The following is a 16951-nucleotide window of genomic DNA, read 5'->3' as shown; positions in this document are numbered from 1 at the left end:
AAATGCCTGAGTGCTATAATATTATACGACTCCACATCCAGCGGAACATTGTTTGCTTGCATCCAGCAAACAAATGTGAGTGGAACGTAAAAAGTAAACAAATTTCGTGGGAACTTGTACAAAAATATATTATCTACAATTTAGCGTAAAACCGTTTCGATATCTTAATCCGTTGAATTTTTATAAATGTTTGAAATTGATTCCTTTCGGCGAAAAATAAAATATCGTCTATCAAGCCTATCATTTACTTATTTTTCAAAGTTATAGAAAAATATATGTTTCATATATTTTTATATTTTATAATAATAGATAGTTGAACGAAGATATGTACAGTTACGCTTTATTGATAACTTACCAAAGTTTTAATCAATACTTTATACAATTTTCCATTTTGTGTTGAATTTGGAACAATCCTTTTCATATTCTGCGACGTCGTTGGCTTCTCGTGATAAGCCATATATTTAATTTATTCCACAAAAAAGAATCTAATAGCAGTGAGATGATTGTTACAATCTAACTCTGCAATTTCTTATCGTATGCAAGAACAGAATTAACCTTGACATATTTTTAAAAAAGTTTCCCAAGGAATTTCTTCTTTGTTATTCTGTTTGCTGTTTCGTACAGATCACTATAAATATATAAGTGTAAACCGAAATTTTTCACAAATTCCGCAGTCACAAAGCTAAAATTAGAAATTGTCGGTATCGTCAAGAAAAATCCCTTATATGTAACATATGTCAGATTATACAGAGAATTTACTTGCTGTTGTATATTTCTGCTACGTTTTTAATAAAAAAATTGAATAATTGCATATTTAATATAATTTAATGTCCGTTGTTTGGTAGAATCCAGTTTCTCTATATCTGCTCAAATATTACTGAATTTCAAACGTATCAGTGATACGCTGTCGTCATCAGTGATACGTGTTACCATAAACAGTTTTCTTATACACTCATAAATATCAGACGAAATATTCAGGTCAATATAAGTGACATTTAAATGGTTCCCCTTACATGCATGTATAAATATCAACAATAATTAAAATTCTTCTGCAGTATTGCATAGAATGATCATCTATCACTCTCTAACATTAGCAAACAATAGCAAGCAGCAAACAATAAAAATGCACAAAGTACAAGTGCTGCGTTCATATGAACAGCGGCTGTAAGGTTGAGAAAGTCACAGCTATTTTTCAACCGCAATTCTTCAAGTCTGAGGTATACTTGCAAAAGCACCTAGTTGCTAGCGCTCCAATTACGACGCTACGTTCACCAGAAGCACCTCCATGCCAATAATTTTTTCTCATTTCCATTCTGTTTAACATTCAACCGTAATCCCGCCTCGCTCGGCACAAACTTTGTACGTATACGTGTATGCGCCACGTTTGACCGTAAATTAGGATTCGTAAAACCAGTATTTTCAAGCGCTACTAACAAGGGAAGTTCGGCGACTCGAAAATTCCAAAAATTGGTCACTTTGCTACGCCAATGTAGTTCACGCGGTGCTTGTAACGAAGCAATTTTTTCTTCCTGCTGGGAAACGGTGTTAGGGATGAAAACACCACCCAAAGAAATTTGGACTATTCATATTATCGTAAACGTCGAAGAAATTGTATAAGATATTTTATGGTCATTGTCGTAGACGTGAGAAGTTTTTAAGAAAAAAATTGTTGCTGACTTTACACGCATAGATAGTGTTTGAAGAGAAGAAAATCTTTCTCGAATAGTCTTTTTCTTTTGGAAGAAGGTGTTTGCAGTAACCTGCTCGCAATTCACAAAAGTGTTCACACCGTCAGCGAATATGGCTCGCGAATAGCAGCGTGGACGCGGCATTATATCGCTCGACTTTAATTCAGTTTTTAATTTTCATTTAATTTTTCATTTATTTACTTAAAATTAACGGAATGGACCCATTAACACAGTCGTTGTAATGAGATTAACAAGATATGATTAACGTCGGTAGCGTTAGTAGAGCAGAGATGTAAAATTCTACTATGTTACAAAAGAAGAAGACATACATATGCATTTCCTCGTTCTTCCAATCTACCGTCGCTAAGGCGATTTGCCGCAAACTGCTCGTCCGAAGTCGGTCTTAAATATTCAATGTCCAATAGTCCAATCACATTTTCAAAATTCATTAGCTCCAATCCTATACATATGCACACTTTAGTTACTGTAGGAGTGGAAATCGTAGTCAGGAAGCTTTTAGTATAGATAATTCGCAATTATATTTCAATTTATTTTAATTATCTTCGCACAGCGATATAATTGTATTGCGGATTATTCATTTTATCGAAACTTGACGATTGCAAGCAATTCAACTGAATCGTTTCCAAAGACATACACAATTTCTCAGACGTGAACTTTCTACATTATCTATCCAATATTAAACTTGCGATTATCTTGAAATCCGATCGACTCGCAGTTATCTTTGTTCTAGCGATCATGCAGAATCGAAGCTGGCTAGGTGTGTGTAAAGGCATGACAATTTGATCGATTATCTTTGAGCGATTATTGTTCTATAAAGTTTCTCAAGATAGAGAGGATCTCTAGAACTTCCGATCGATTGTTCCGATAACTTCGAATACATGCACGCATATTAATCGAAAGTTCCTAAACTGCAAATAGGATTATATAGTATCGCGTGACAATGAGCGTGATAGGGGAGTGCTTCTCCTATTTCTGTGCCACCCTGTTAACCATCTGCTCACTTCAGTACAATACTACTTAATAACCAGTCGCTCTTCGTTAATTTAACATGTCTCGTACGAAGAGATCGTTGCGTTGTATCGATATCAGATTCAATGATAGTATTCGAATAAAAATCGTTCGTTCGTACAATTTTACCATTACATCGTGATATGTCGTACGAGTTTCCTGGCTTTCTCTAACCAACGAAATTCTAGGAGTTTCTTCCGTAGGATATTTTTGCTTACGATAGATAACTATCTACGACAGACAATGAACGAAACAGTGCAAAAATTTGCATACATTGGCTCATGAAAGTACTTACATATTCACTAAGATCCACCAACGTTAATACAAAATGCGATGTTTAATTAGGACCATGTAATAGTAACGTTATTTGGTCACTGCGACTATTCAAAACAATAGCGATTGTAAGCTGAAATATCGCCTCCTATTTCTATTATTAGAGCTATTACATGCACAAATGAAACATTCTATTCTTATTCTATTGTTTTCTTTTTCTTTTTTCGGCATATACGCAAATTCAAATAAACGAATTCAGAATATAATCGATAGGACGAAGTAAATGAACTAATTCTCTTCGCAACATTCTGAAAGCATTGCAGTTATAAATAACGTAATTTATTATATTTATTCGTTACAGTTACAGTAACTAATAGCGATAAAGAGCGCTGATGTTATAAGGTATACTCGAACTTCGGTAACTAGCAACCTTAGATATCGTACATTATGCAAAGCTCGAGGTATGCTAGAAAGACGAAGGTTAACGAAGTAGCAGTTATCGTGGCACTACATGCTTGCAAACTGAAATTTATGTCTAAGTTGCCAGAATCTCCTTGAGTATCTGAATATCGATACTTTTGACTAACAACGAGTGAATAATTTTAACTAAACTTGTCCGACACTGAGACTCCTGACTGAACTTTGCTGACTGACCAATCTTCCTCAATTGATTTATTGTCTTTTATTATTGTTACATTTATTGTTATTCAATGGACACTTAATTTCACGAAGAGGAAACATTAATCGACCAGCAAGATTATGCGATTTTACACCGTTAGATTTTTTTCTGTGAGAATTTTTGAAAATGAAGCCTACGCCAATGATCCAAAGACGATTGACGAGCTGAAAAACAATGTCACTGTCACCATTGATGAAATTGAGCTCCAGTTATGTGAAAATGTAGCGGAAAATTGAGTCAAACGTTTTGGGTTCGTGGAAAAAAAGCCGAGGGAGGTGCTTGAATGATATTGCGTTCCATAATCGAACAGTGGAAGTAAATAAGATTGTAAGTGCCAAAACTGCAAGTTTTGTAGAAAACAATGCTTTGTTTACCAAAACGTTATTTATTATACAAAACGTATTCATTGCATGTACCATACTATTTATTACAATATTCTTATTATAATATATTCTTATTTAAAAATTTGTTATTATTATATATATTTATATATCTATTATTCGAACATTTCAAATACCTGATAATTAACAATAAGAAGAATTTTATATTCTAAGAGGGAATTTAGGTTTGTTGTATATATTCCTTAAAATACAGTACAGATTTTCTTATTTGTTGGAATAATTGGAGCAGATTTATCCAAGTGCATGTTCAAACATGAAGCAGCAGATTCGCTGGAATATGATATTTACAGCCTAATTTAAAAAGCTAATCGCGTAACATAATATCACATACGAAATTATCACACTAACATTTATTGATATTGGTCTTCATATAAACAATTATTTTTAGGAAAAAGGTTTTCTCTTTTAAAATGCTACTTACAGCCTTTGTTACTTTCACTCTTCAACTAATGTCATGAAATAAATCTTACGTTGAAACAAAGATACCAAATAATTTGTGTTTTATTTCGATTTGAAGATGCGAAGTCCAATTTTGAATAAGCCCATGCAATCTGTCTGAAAAATAACGCACTTCGTTTTCTTCAAGTTGCTCTGTGGATGTTACCTACCAATCGTCACTGTCGCTTTGAAACTTACGTTTTCAGTTTAGTATTCAAGTATTAATATTTAATGAGCATCGAACGAACGCACATGATGTAAAACTCATACCATACTAGTCATAGCGTCTTGCTTAGTAAATCTGGCTTCGTTTCGATGATAATGCAATCTGTTCATCGTAGCGCGGCGTACTTGGTTGAACACTACGTGAATTCTCGGCTAAAAAGCAAACGACTTGCTCATTTCATATTCATCTGATACATATTCAGCCGATTTCACGCTCTATAACTACTTGCTACTCGCAGAAATTCAAAAACAGAACGAACTTCGTCGCTAACAACTGGGAAGTTAATGCGACGTTAAAAACCAAATGAAAAAGGTGATTGCAATAAAAGACTCGTTAGGAAAACATTACGAGCGCAGTAGAAATATCTCGGACAATTTCAAAAACAGATCGCCACAAACTTATCTATTCGTTCGTTTAACGTTTATACGTCCAACATTGTATCGATGCCGGACAAACCTATTTTGAATAAAATATGAACGTTTTTTAAAAACACGATGAATGTTTGTGATAATATATCGACAGCAATGCGTATATTGACAATCCCGTTAAATTTCCAGACAGGCTGAATATAATAGCAGAAATGATATCCGGGCTTAATATAGTGATAGTCAAGTTCAACTGATATCCTGATTCAAAAATAGTCTCTCTTTCTTTTTTAATTACGAGGATGTTAACGCGAGGAAGAAAATAATTCCTAATAACTCGAAACGAGTGTGACGATAATTGTCATATAATACGAGTAAATTGATTAAATCTAAATTAATAGTAATTGTTATTTCATTTACTCTCATTCTCTATTATTTTCGTGACAGCGGCAATTGATCCGAGAATTTATAGATGATTGAAATGATAGCACGGTGCCATTAATTTCAAAATGCGATTGCGATAAATATATCCATCAAGATGATACGATTCTATCTACAAATAAGCGGCAAAAATTTATCATGAAAGAAGATGGATTAATTAATTAATAATCAACTGAAATCAAAGAACAATTTTTAACTGCGCCTGATATAAAAATATGAGTAACAGTGTTTCACGAGGAAGAAAAAATGAATAGGAGTAATATTTTCTCAGAAATAATACTCGTATATATGTATATAGGTATATATCTCTTTGCAATATATATATATGTCGGAGATGAAGGGACGCCGGAATATTTGGGAAGGTCCCCGATACTTTAGTCCAGACTTTTTATTATAGTCGTACTTAAACAATAACACTGAGAAATAGCTGTTTATGAGTTAAGTCAATTATGATTATCCGAGATTTATGACAGTGGGCTTGGGCTCCAAGTGACATAATGGGTCACTGAACGTAGCCACGGTCACGGGAGGGACGTGTACCTAACACAGGTTTAAAGTAATTAAATAATTCTCCTTAAAAACAGAGATTGACTTGAGGAATACGGAGAGTATATAAGGACAGTTCCACTTGGACTGAGGTGCAATCCGATAAGTTCGACTAGTCCAGTGAACACGTACATCGAGTTCCTAATCGCAATCGTCGTCAATCATCGATATCACTTGTTAACTTTTGTAATACATTCCCATAAACAAACATCATCTGGTATAAGACAACTATGGACAACTCGCAGCAAAACTCACCACCCGCCCCGTTTTCCAAAGATGATCCGACATATATATATATTGCTTTAATTAAAATTGCCAGTTTGTTTTGGGTTTTTAGTGGAGAACTCGAAAACAGTGATAAAAGTGATTAATTAGCATAGGAAGTAAATTCGAAAAGCTTGTAAACCAATCTACATATTTTATATATGTAGTTATTGTATAATACCATTCGAAATTTTGGAATCACGCGTTACTTCGTCTTCTTACCTGATAATACCAAATAAGCACATTAGTGTCACATCTCTTATCACTTGATAAATATATATGTTATTAATTAAGGTACACATAATCAATTAATGGATGCGTGTTGTATAAATTCAGGAAAAAATGTTCATTCTTAATAATAGTGACAATTGTACAGTCTGAAATTCTGCTTTTACGTTCTCTTTATTTACCATTTATCGTGAAGAAGCTATCTGTAATTTTTTCTTGAAAAGCATTTTTATTATAATTTGTGGAATCAACATTGTAGATCAAAATATATTTAATAAGTAAGTACATACTTTTCTCATACGAAAGAATATATTTTTGCCATATTTATCGATATTAAACTTCAAAGTTTAAAGAGATAAATTCCTTAAAGTAAGGAATGTTACAATTTGCATTGTTATAGTTACAATTTTCTGAATAAAAAATGTTAGAGGCATAAAACTGTTGTTTAATTATGCGCAGTTTATAATTTCGATACTCCAGGTTGACATTCTATGGCGTTATTGCACCATTATTATTATCATAGTCGCGTTTCAAGTTTCGAGATATTATCATTTTCGAGTTGAAATTGTTAAGAAAACGTAATCATCGTCCCTTTCCAAGTTATTTCCATTTTCGTGACAAAACCATTCTGTCCTCGTTCGAAAATTTCCTTGATTTTCTTATTAAAATATTTCGCAGTATCGCTTTTCACGCTACTGATAGTAAGTATTGACATTTCCAATGTTCCTTCTTGCTAAAAACTAATATAGCGTGTAAGATAGCAATTGGACGTGTCAACGTTTCAGAAACATATGATAATACGATAAGATAAATTTTAGGTCACGTGTAATCTAACGTTTTCGGGTTAAGAAATAATTTTTTTCTTTACGATTCGATTACGAAGGTGTTGTATGAAAAGCAAAACATTGGATGGTTTTATGCGAAAACGAGATTATCGTACGATGCCATAGTAGTTTCGACAACTAACATGGGGTTAGCCATTGAAGATAAGAATAGACAGAAAAGGTACCTTGACATCGGGCACAAACAAAAAGGCTTTTTAGTTCCCCGGGCTATATTCGCGACGTTGATGATAACTTCCCAGTTCAATAAAAGTTATTCTTTTGGCAAAACGATATTTCTTTTTATTGTGAATGTCGGAGACCCTCGCGCAGTACGTTCGCCGTGGGACATAATAACATTTCACCGGTATTGCTTCCTTTAATTTTTCTGAGTACGATATACATCTGAAGCAATGGTTTCATTTCTCGGTTGTAACGAAAAATACAAAATTCCCTGATGCTACCATTAAACACAGAGAAGAACCTTGCGAGGGTGCATGGGCCACGCATTTGCACGTCGTTTCGAAGAACGTAGCTTCTCAGTCCGGCATCGTCTCCTTTCGAAATAATCGTACGAGATCCGCTTTTCATCTACGACCAGGTATTTCGAGCGATTTGCCTGCGACAAGTAAAAATAAAGACGCCTCTCTTTAAGTGGCTATAGCACTGAATTATGTTGTTACGCAGTCTCAGATCGACGAAGAATAAAAAAAGAAAGATTCATTTTTTCGCGATCCACTTCATCGATGGGATTAACACGTCCGTGATTATCAACTGTCTCGACAGCTGATCAAAGAAGCGCAGTACAGCGAGACGTTTCGAGAGATATTCCGAAATCTAATCGCAGACCAACTCAGGGGCCTTGCCCAGAGGATTTTATGGTTTTGGGGGAATCAGCAGAAACTGAAGCTTTAGACATGACTTACTGAGTCAGATGTTTTTGCTACACTGCCTGTTCTAGATAAGTACCGGTACTCATCATACCGATGAATTATGAGAAGCTTTATCTAGCATCGTATACGCGAGACGGATGTCTGGATTTTAACTACTGTTTCAGTTGAAACCTTCTATCCCCAACGTGATTAAGCCGTCTTTCTACAAGCACGGGATAATAAAATGATTTCTGCGTAAATTCTATGAATACTATTTACAGCAGTTAGTTTCGTAATTTACACGATACGAACTGCAATACAAAATTAAGCTGAAAATAAATATTTGAATATGCTGTTATGTGCTTCTAAATATCCAGATTCGAACGCTTCGACGCATTGATTGCTAATAACTCCGCGTTAATGTTTATAAATATCTGTGACTCTTATTGTAGAATGACTCATCAAAGTACTTGAGCATTTGCTATAAAAAACTTGTAAGAATATATGTGTCGTCTTATACGTGAAACTTCGTGACGTATCCGTTGTAATCATCCGGATAGAATTTGAACAAATCTGAAACGATTCGACATTAACAAATTCGTTTAAACTCGATAAGAATGTAATCGTGAGACGTTGTATATTATGTATGTATGTGTATATAATATACAGATATATTTTTGGAGAACTGTATTCTTTCTTTGATACAAAAATAGTAAGATAATAATGTCGTCGCATAACTCTGCAACCATTTACGGTACATCTGAATTGTCTGTTTCAAGTTAAATCATTCAAGGGATTTACCAAAGGATCTCCTAGCGTGGGACGTGAAAACTGCGTCTTTTGATTCGAGCTGGCTCAACGAACTTGCTTTTTACTTTGGCATAAATTTATCTTGAGTACGAGCCCTTTAAAAATGTATTTATATCCTCTACCCTAGGGATAGCTGACGTAGAAAAAAATACTTAACTTCTTCAGATCATTTTCCACTCGATGCTTAACCAAATGTGGGGGAATTTGTAATCTTAGAAACTTGAGGAAGCACTGAAAACGTAAATCGGCCACAGCGCTTCGATACTCGGAGATGTTCAAAGCGGTAGGTCTTTCATTTATTTCCGACTATCCTGTTCTAGACTTAGAAATATTATCGCGCAATGCTGCAGATTCTCTTAAACAGCAGACAAATTGATTTATACATAGAACATTAAGACAAGCTTGGAAAGTTTCACGTACAATATACGTAGAAATTTCTACCGTATGAGAAACGATATTTACGAAACCAGTCCATTGTCGTTTGACAGAAAACATCCGGTAGCATTAACAAGATTGCGGATCATCTAAAAATTGTACGCATGTTTACCTATTTAAAAACGACGACCAGCCAGCTATTGCGTAACAGATGCAACGAAATAAACTTGATTGAACGCGTGGTTGTATCTTGCACGGAATATGAACGTAGGATGTAGCATCAGTAACGACAACGAAATTCCTAAAGAAGCGACTCGAATTGCGAATTGCGAATTCGTGCTCAAGTGTATTGAAATTCTCGAAACACCTTCGAATTTTTCTTCTAATCTAACGTGATGTTTCTATTTAACTATGATCTTACGTCGATTCACGTGATTTCCAATGACTGAAATTGATCGGCGGATGCAACAGAGAAAGAAATTAAAAGAAAATGAAATAAATTCTATTCAATATTTGCACGCTTCGAAACACTCACATGTGTATAGTATGTATACTGTTTTGAATTTGTTTAGTATCTCTTAGGGAACGATGAATGGGGCTACTTTATACTTACGAACAATTTTCGTGGCTGATATGTTTAAGGAGATCTTGGTCGTTCGAAGGCAAGCTGGATTGAGATAGCAACGACAGGCAGCTATTAAGGTCAACAACGGATTTCAGGAAAAATCGATAGACCGGATAGAACGACCCTCGATGGATATCGGCCTGTTTAGAATCAAGGGCTGCATAGAAGAAGCGAGTAAGCCTTTTTTTAATTCCCTTCATCATCTTCCCCTAAGGTTACGCTGCAAAAGGAGCAAGGAAAAGAAAAAAAGTGCAGAGGACTCTTATTGTCTTACATCCTCTGCCCGATAGTACACTTTTTTTTATTGAACATTATACACCTGTAATTTTATTAAACACGCCTTCTCAATTATGCACCACGTTCTTTGAAACTAAAACTACATTTCGCATGTAAGATAACCAGACCATGATGACCATGGTGGATTTTTACGCGTTTACAGGAAACTCTAAAATGCACAGGATGCAGATAGTATGAACAAAATGTATGAAATATATAAAGTATAGTGCTTCTTGTAATACTTGAAACAATTTTCTATCGAGCTTATTAATTATATTAAAAAAAAAAAAAAAAACAGAAATCCGTGGTTTAACGATAATAGGTAGAAAAGTATAATACAAAAACTATTTTTTTTCTTTTAGAAATTTCTATCTTTTTAATCTTCGTCTTCCGAAAATCGAACGTAATCGAGGTTTATTTTATTTAAAGCAAGCAATTTTAATCTCAGTAATGTTTCAGCCTATTAAAAAATTATAAAAATGTTTGCTGATTTCCTTAATTAGGGACTAGCATGGAATAACCGTAACGATCAACGTCTTTCGCGATAGCTGTCAGTTTTCTAGACCATTCAGTTAGATATTTGTTTGATAGGTTCGACAATCGGAGGAATATGAAGTTTATAATACGTACAATTAGATTTCAGTTCAGCTCATTGAAATGTTAAACATCCACTCGATTTCGTGCGAGCTAAGATTCGCTTAAAATAATTTGTTAGAACGACACGTTAAGAGATATCGACGTTTATTGATCGGAATATCATTGCCAATTTGACATCAATCATGTATAATCTTCTTATACACGATTGATCTTTATGGTGTTTCATCCTAATTTCTTTAAATTCCTTTTGTATAACAGACAAGATCAGTCTGCTGTGAAGTGTCAAAAACTGCTCGTGGCTGGCGGCCAATAAAGCAACAAAAGGGCGAAAGCTGGAAATAGCTCGGCAACCAGAAAACAATAAAGCAGTTGAGGCATTATGCAATGAAAATCTCGTTTTACTTAAACAACATTACCGAAATCTTACAATGTAGGCGGATAAAGATGGATAAACATTGTAACCGAAGGGATTAGAATCATTGAAATAAAGAATAAAATCTTGAATCACCTTTCGGCGAAATATTCCCTTTAAATTAAATTCGGATCGATAAAATATATTTTAATTTGTTTTTAGATTTAAAAGTAAAGATTTAACTTTCAGACTTTACCATTTCCCCTCTACGTACATAAACATTGCACAAGACGTTGAATAATCACAAAGCTAAGGAAAGTGAAGATCCTTTTATGTATATCGTTGGCTTAAGTTTCTAATTAAAATGTTTATTGCATTAGTTTGATGATTGAAATGTTTATAACGTAACTGCGGCAACGTTTTATATGTATTTATTAGATCAAAGAAACATACATTTTAGACATTCTACTGAATCGGAAATTTAAGAATCGCCAACGTCAAAAGTAGAACCTGCGATGAGTAAATATGTGATATTTCAAAGCATTGAACTACTAAACAGCATTTCATCGAGGTTTTTCGTCGTCTAGTCGTTCTACAATTACACGGATTAGTCTCTTTGTTTCATTAAAGCCGAACTTAATCCTTAGGTAAATGAAGTTCAGTTGGAATTGGTTGGTTTTTAAACTTCTTACACAGTAATTTTTCACCCTTCTAAATAACTTCTGAATAAACTTCGAATTTCTTTTTATACAAACAGACATTTAAAACTCACAACTGCCATTGTTTTAGCAGATCCAATGATAATTTATTAATTCTGATTCTTAGACTTGACACGTAGATAGTTTCCACTAGCTATACTATCTACGCTTAGTTAGTCTCTGTGTAACGTATTCTTCGCATTATTATAATGTGTTATCACAATGTTACAGGTACGATAATTTTAAGATAATTTAATAATTGATAACAATATCAATATCATTGAGACAATCGTTAATAAAATTTGTTTCTAATTGGTGATATTATTTCTTTATGTAACACGCGAAAAATAAGACATATACAGGTATACTTTATTTGTAATAATTTTATATTCATCTTCATGTTAATAATTGCACCTACGTACGTAGGTAGACGCTTCGTATTTAAAGCTGCCACATTTTTCGAGAACGTGAACGTTCATAATAATAACAATAAACTGCGGAATGTCTACTTTTATTTGTCCAAATTTTTTTACATTTTACGCGTATTTGTTTAATTACGTTTCGCAACATCAACTGAACGTCGAATTATGCAAAATCTAGTTTACCTTCGTTTACGAAATTATACAGAATAATTTTAATTTAATTGATTATTCAAATGATTTATTTGAAATATACGAAATTCACAAATTTGCAGAAAACTTGCAAGCCTTCGGATGATGTTGTTTTATATTAAACAGTAACTGATTATGGTTAGTTGTTGCACGTGTGACAGCACGTTATAACTTATAAATATTATATTTACATCTAAAGGTAGCTACGGTTTACGAATATAATAAATTATCTAATTTAATAATATTTAATAAATTACGAATATAATAAAATATTATAATAAATTATAATAAATTTAAATATCGATGACTAATATCTTCATTTGAAATATATATATCTACTTTAAATATTATTAATGACAAGTATACGTATAACAGGAAAAAATAGAAAAAATTATTCCGAACAAACCACCAATTAGGCCGAATATTTGAAAATCATAGTAGATCAATCAAGCAGAGCGCCTGACAAAAAGCTACTAGTATTTTTGTCCAAAAAGCATTTATTTCATTGGACGCATTTTAATTGTGATTAATAGATCTTTGATAATGCAAGTCACTGTTACCAGTGATCTGTTCTTGTAAGATTCTAGGCTTAAACACCGTGTAACTAATTTAAAACATATTTTATTTACTTTCAAATTTCTAGTTTAGAGATTTTGATCTTTTTCTTTCAGCTAGAAGATTTTGACAATATCCAACAGTACATGCTTTCATGTACGAAATAATTTATATAAACCACTGGGTATATGCGATAATTTTTACGAATTAGAAATCCATGAGAAAAGAAACAAATTAGCGTTTGAAGGTAAGTGAGCAATAGTTTGGTTTTACGCATGTTAAATAATGCAAAATTTTAACATATTCTCTGAACTGTGTAAACGATGTTATATTTCCTTAATAAAAATTTCGTTTGAGAATATAATTATGGCGCATGCTATTTAAACATCAAACATATACATATTCAACGCAAATTCATAAGATCCTTATCAAATTTTCACTCTATGTATTTTATGTACAATGCATTTGAAAATCTACTTTGTTAGATATCTTGTCAGTACAATAATATCTTCATATATTTCTTATGAAAAAATTAATTGTAATTAACGTTCGAGGCGGAGATATTCAACAGACGAGGTGAAAATTATATTTACATAAATATTTATGAAGAATTAATTCAATTCGTATAAAAACAAAGGAACCTAATCACTGTGAATGTTTTTATTTACACGGCCTTTGTTCTTGTTTGCATACTAACGTTAACACTTATTAAGACTATAATGTATCGTTTGCGTATCATTGTATCTAAGGGTTGTAGGTATCGTGTTTATTTATAAATGACAATAGCCATGACCTTATAATAATATAACAGAAACGATTTCAAGCCAATTAAAATCAAGCCAATGTTCGATCAGATAAAATCTATATTCCAGTAAATAAGAGCAAATTGAATGTTAAAAAACTATATTTAATATTTTATAAAACCGTAAAATATTATGCAACAAAGTTATTAAATAAGTTTATTTCTAAACTTAGAAATTATTTGTTTGTATTGCTGGAAATATAGTAAATTTCTGTAACACAGCTTTCTCTGTGTAACATGATTTCCCGGTGTATAAATGTTATTTAAATATTAAAATTTAAATATTAAAATTAAGCATTGAAAATTGTTTGTTTTGCTGTAATCTGTTTGTTTGTATTGCTGGAAATATAGTAAATTTCTGTAACACAGCTTTCTCTGTGTAACATGATTTCCCGGTGTATAAATATTATTTAAATATTAAAATTTAAATATTAAAATTAAGCATTGAAATTTGTTTGTTTGTATTGCTGGAAATATAGTAAATTTCTGTAATACAGCTTTCTCTGTGTAACATGGTTTCCTGGTGTATAAATGTTATTTAAATATTAAAATTTAAATATTAAAATTAAGCATTGAAATTTGTTTGTTTTGCTGTAATTTGTTTGTTTGTATTGCTGGAAATATAGTAAATTTCTGTAATACAGCTTTCTCTGTGTAACATGGTTTCCCGGTGTATAAATGTTATTTAAATATTAAAATTTAAAATATTAAAATTAAGCATTGAAATTTGTTTGTTTGTATTGCTGGAAATATAGTAAATTTCTGTAACACAGCTTTCTCTGTGTAACATGATTTCCCGGTGTATAAATGTTATTTAAATATTAAAATTTAAATATTAAAATTAAGCATTGAAATTTGTTTGTTTTGCTGTAATTTGTTTGTTTGTATTGCTGGAAATATAGTAAATTTCTGTAATACAGCTTTCTCTGTGTAACATGGTTTCCTGGTGTATAAATGTTATTTAAATATTAAAATTTAAATATTAAAATTAAGCATTGAAATTTGTTTGTTTTGCTGTAATTTGTTTGTTTGTATTGCTGGAAATATAGTAAATTTCTGTAATACAGCTTTCTCTGTGTAACATGGTTTCCCGGTGTATAAATGTTATTTAAATATTAAAATTTAAATATTAAAATTAAGCATTGAAATTTGTTTGTTTTGCTGTAATTTGTTTGTTTGTATTGCTGGAAATATAGTAAATTTCTGTAATACAGCTTTCTCTGTGTAACATGGTTTCCTGGTGTATAAATGTTATTTAAATATTAAAATTTAAATATTAAAATTAAGCATTGAAATTTGTTTGTTTGTATTGCTGGAAATATAGTAAATTTCTGTAACACAGCTTTCTCTGTGTAACATGATTTCCCGGTGTATAAATGTTATTTAAATATTAAAATTAAGCATTGAAATAGTAATGCGTTTAATGAATAAGAAAGAACATATTCAATTTTAATTACGGGAATTAACAGAATTTCTCCGTTTCACCCTAAAATACATAAAATTGCTATGTTTTGAGGATTTTTCAGATGTAACATTATTCTATATACATGAAAACGATACACTGCCAGAGACAAACGTTTCGTTTAGCATAATCTGTAATAATATCATTTCACGTTTTGCGTCTTGTCGTTGTATTTTCTTAATTATCGCTATAATTAGAAAATATCTATTCACCTATTTTTGGTATTCAATCACATCACGCAGAATCAGAAAGTAATGATCTTGTGCGACGCGTGTACGCGGATATTTTATAATGATCAATATGCAATTTAAAGCAGAAAACATGTTGCATCGACAATAAGATACGCGCTTAGCAACACGATTAATAGCTGACACAATCGCTCGTTTATCGTTAAATGTCGATAAATGTTGCTTCTCGTTTACGAAATATGTTCGTCCATTCAATCGCATAAAAGTCTCTTTTTCCTTTCAACGCGAAGAATATATTTTGATCTTGACAAAATCTCGAGTGTCGTACGGAAGAAGGACGTACAGGTAGAATGTTCTAAGCAAATACAAATTTCTAGCAATTACAAGTACATCAAAATTACAAATATACATGCACGATAAATGTACGTATCGCTAGATCTAAAGTTATTCCCGTCACGCGAATATTGAAAGATAAAAATCCGTGAAGCCTTTAAAAAAACAGAAAAGAGAAGAAAAGGAGCGAGTAGGTAAATATCGTTCGAGCAAACGGTCCGAGTTAGCGAGGATTTCTCAAACACTGATTTACAACGTCTACCTATCAGGATATTCCGTGTATTCGCATCCTAATTTACGATCCTGGTATCCGAATCTCCGTCCTGCCGAGCTAATTCAATAAGCTCGCTTGCATCCAGCGACGACAAATTTCGCTACTAACGAAATTCTTAATGAATTAATCGCGGCGAGGATCGAATCGAAGCAAGATCCGTCTAAACTGGCTAAGCTTATCATCTTTCGAAGAGCGTCGTAGCATAGGAATAGACTTACGAGAAGCAGCCCTTGCCCTCTATTTCCAACAGCATCTCTTGCAGCGACAGAACGTTAGAGAAAGCCAAACAGAAAATGGATCACAGTCACACTGTTAATATCGAGAATATCACACACGTAACTGATATTTATGGATAGTGATCTCGAGATTCGGGGCGATTCGTTTTCACTGAAGAAAAAGGAGGAAGTCGCGTAGAAACGAAGAGGTTTTCTACGGCTGCAACGAACGAGGGTTCGTTCGTGACTGCTTAAAGGCCAGTCGGTTGTGCAGCTGGAAGCGGGGCGTGCGCCCTCCGCAAAATCAAACTTTGCCTCCACTCGAGGAAATTCACCACGGGTACGGGCTGCGTCGCCTCTCTTCGCCTCGCCACACCGCCCATAACCACGGATCTCCTAGCTACGTGGCCCATCGCCTCTCTATAGGGTGGTTTGGAGCAACTAGCACATTTCTTGTTTGATTGCAATTAGATGAAAACATTGAAACGATTTGAAAAGCCCTGTCGT

General features: G+C 33.1%; 1 protein-coding gene across 6 annotated transcripts in view; it reads right to left on the bottom strand.

Annotated features, from left to right (window-relative positions):
* Positions 1 to 16708, bottom strand: part of LOC139986077 (probable G-protein coupled receptor CG31760) — a 74445-nt gene extending 57737 nt beyond the window's left edge. For 5 of the 6 annotated variants that reach the window (XM_072001072.1, XM_072001074.1, XM_072001075.1 and 2 more), the window contains exon 1: positions 16448 to 16708. The gene's annotated coding sequence lies outside the window, so the exon portion shown is untranslated. The remainder of the gene's footprint in view (positions 1 to 16447) is intronic. The other variant, XM_072001077.1, reaches the window with a different exon arrangement.
* Between the last annotated feature and the right edge of the window lie 243 nt (positions 16709 to 16951).

This window comes from Bombus fervidus, chromosome 4 (genome assembly GCF_041682495.2).
Source record: "Bombus fervidus isolate BK054 chromosome 4, iyBomFerv1, whole genome shotgun sequence".
Classification (NCBI taxonomy): domain Eukaryota; kingdom Metazoa; phylum Arthropoda; class Insecta; order Hymenoptera; family Apidae; genus Bombus; species Bombus fervidus.
The sequence above is the reverse complement of the archived record's forward strand: the minus strand, read 5'-3'. Positions and strand labels throughout refer to the sequence as shown.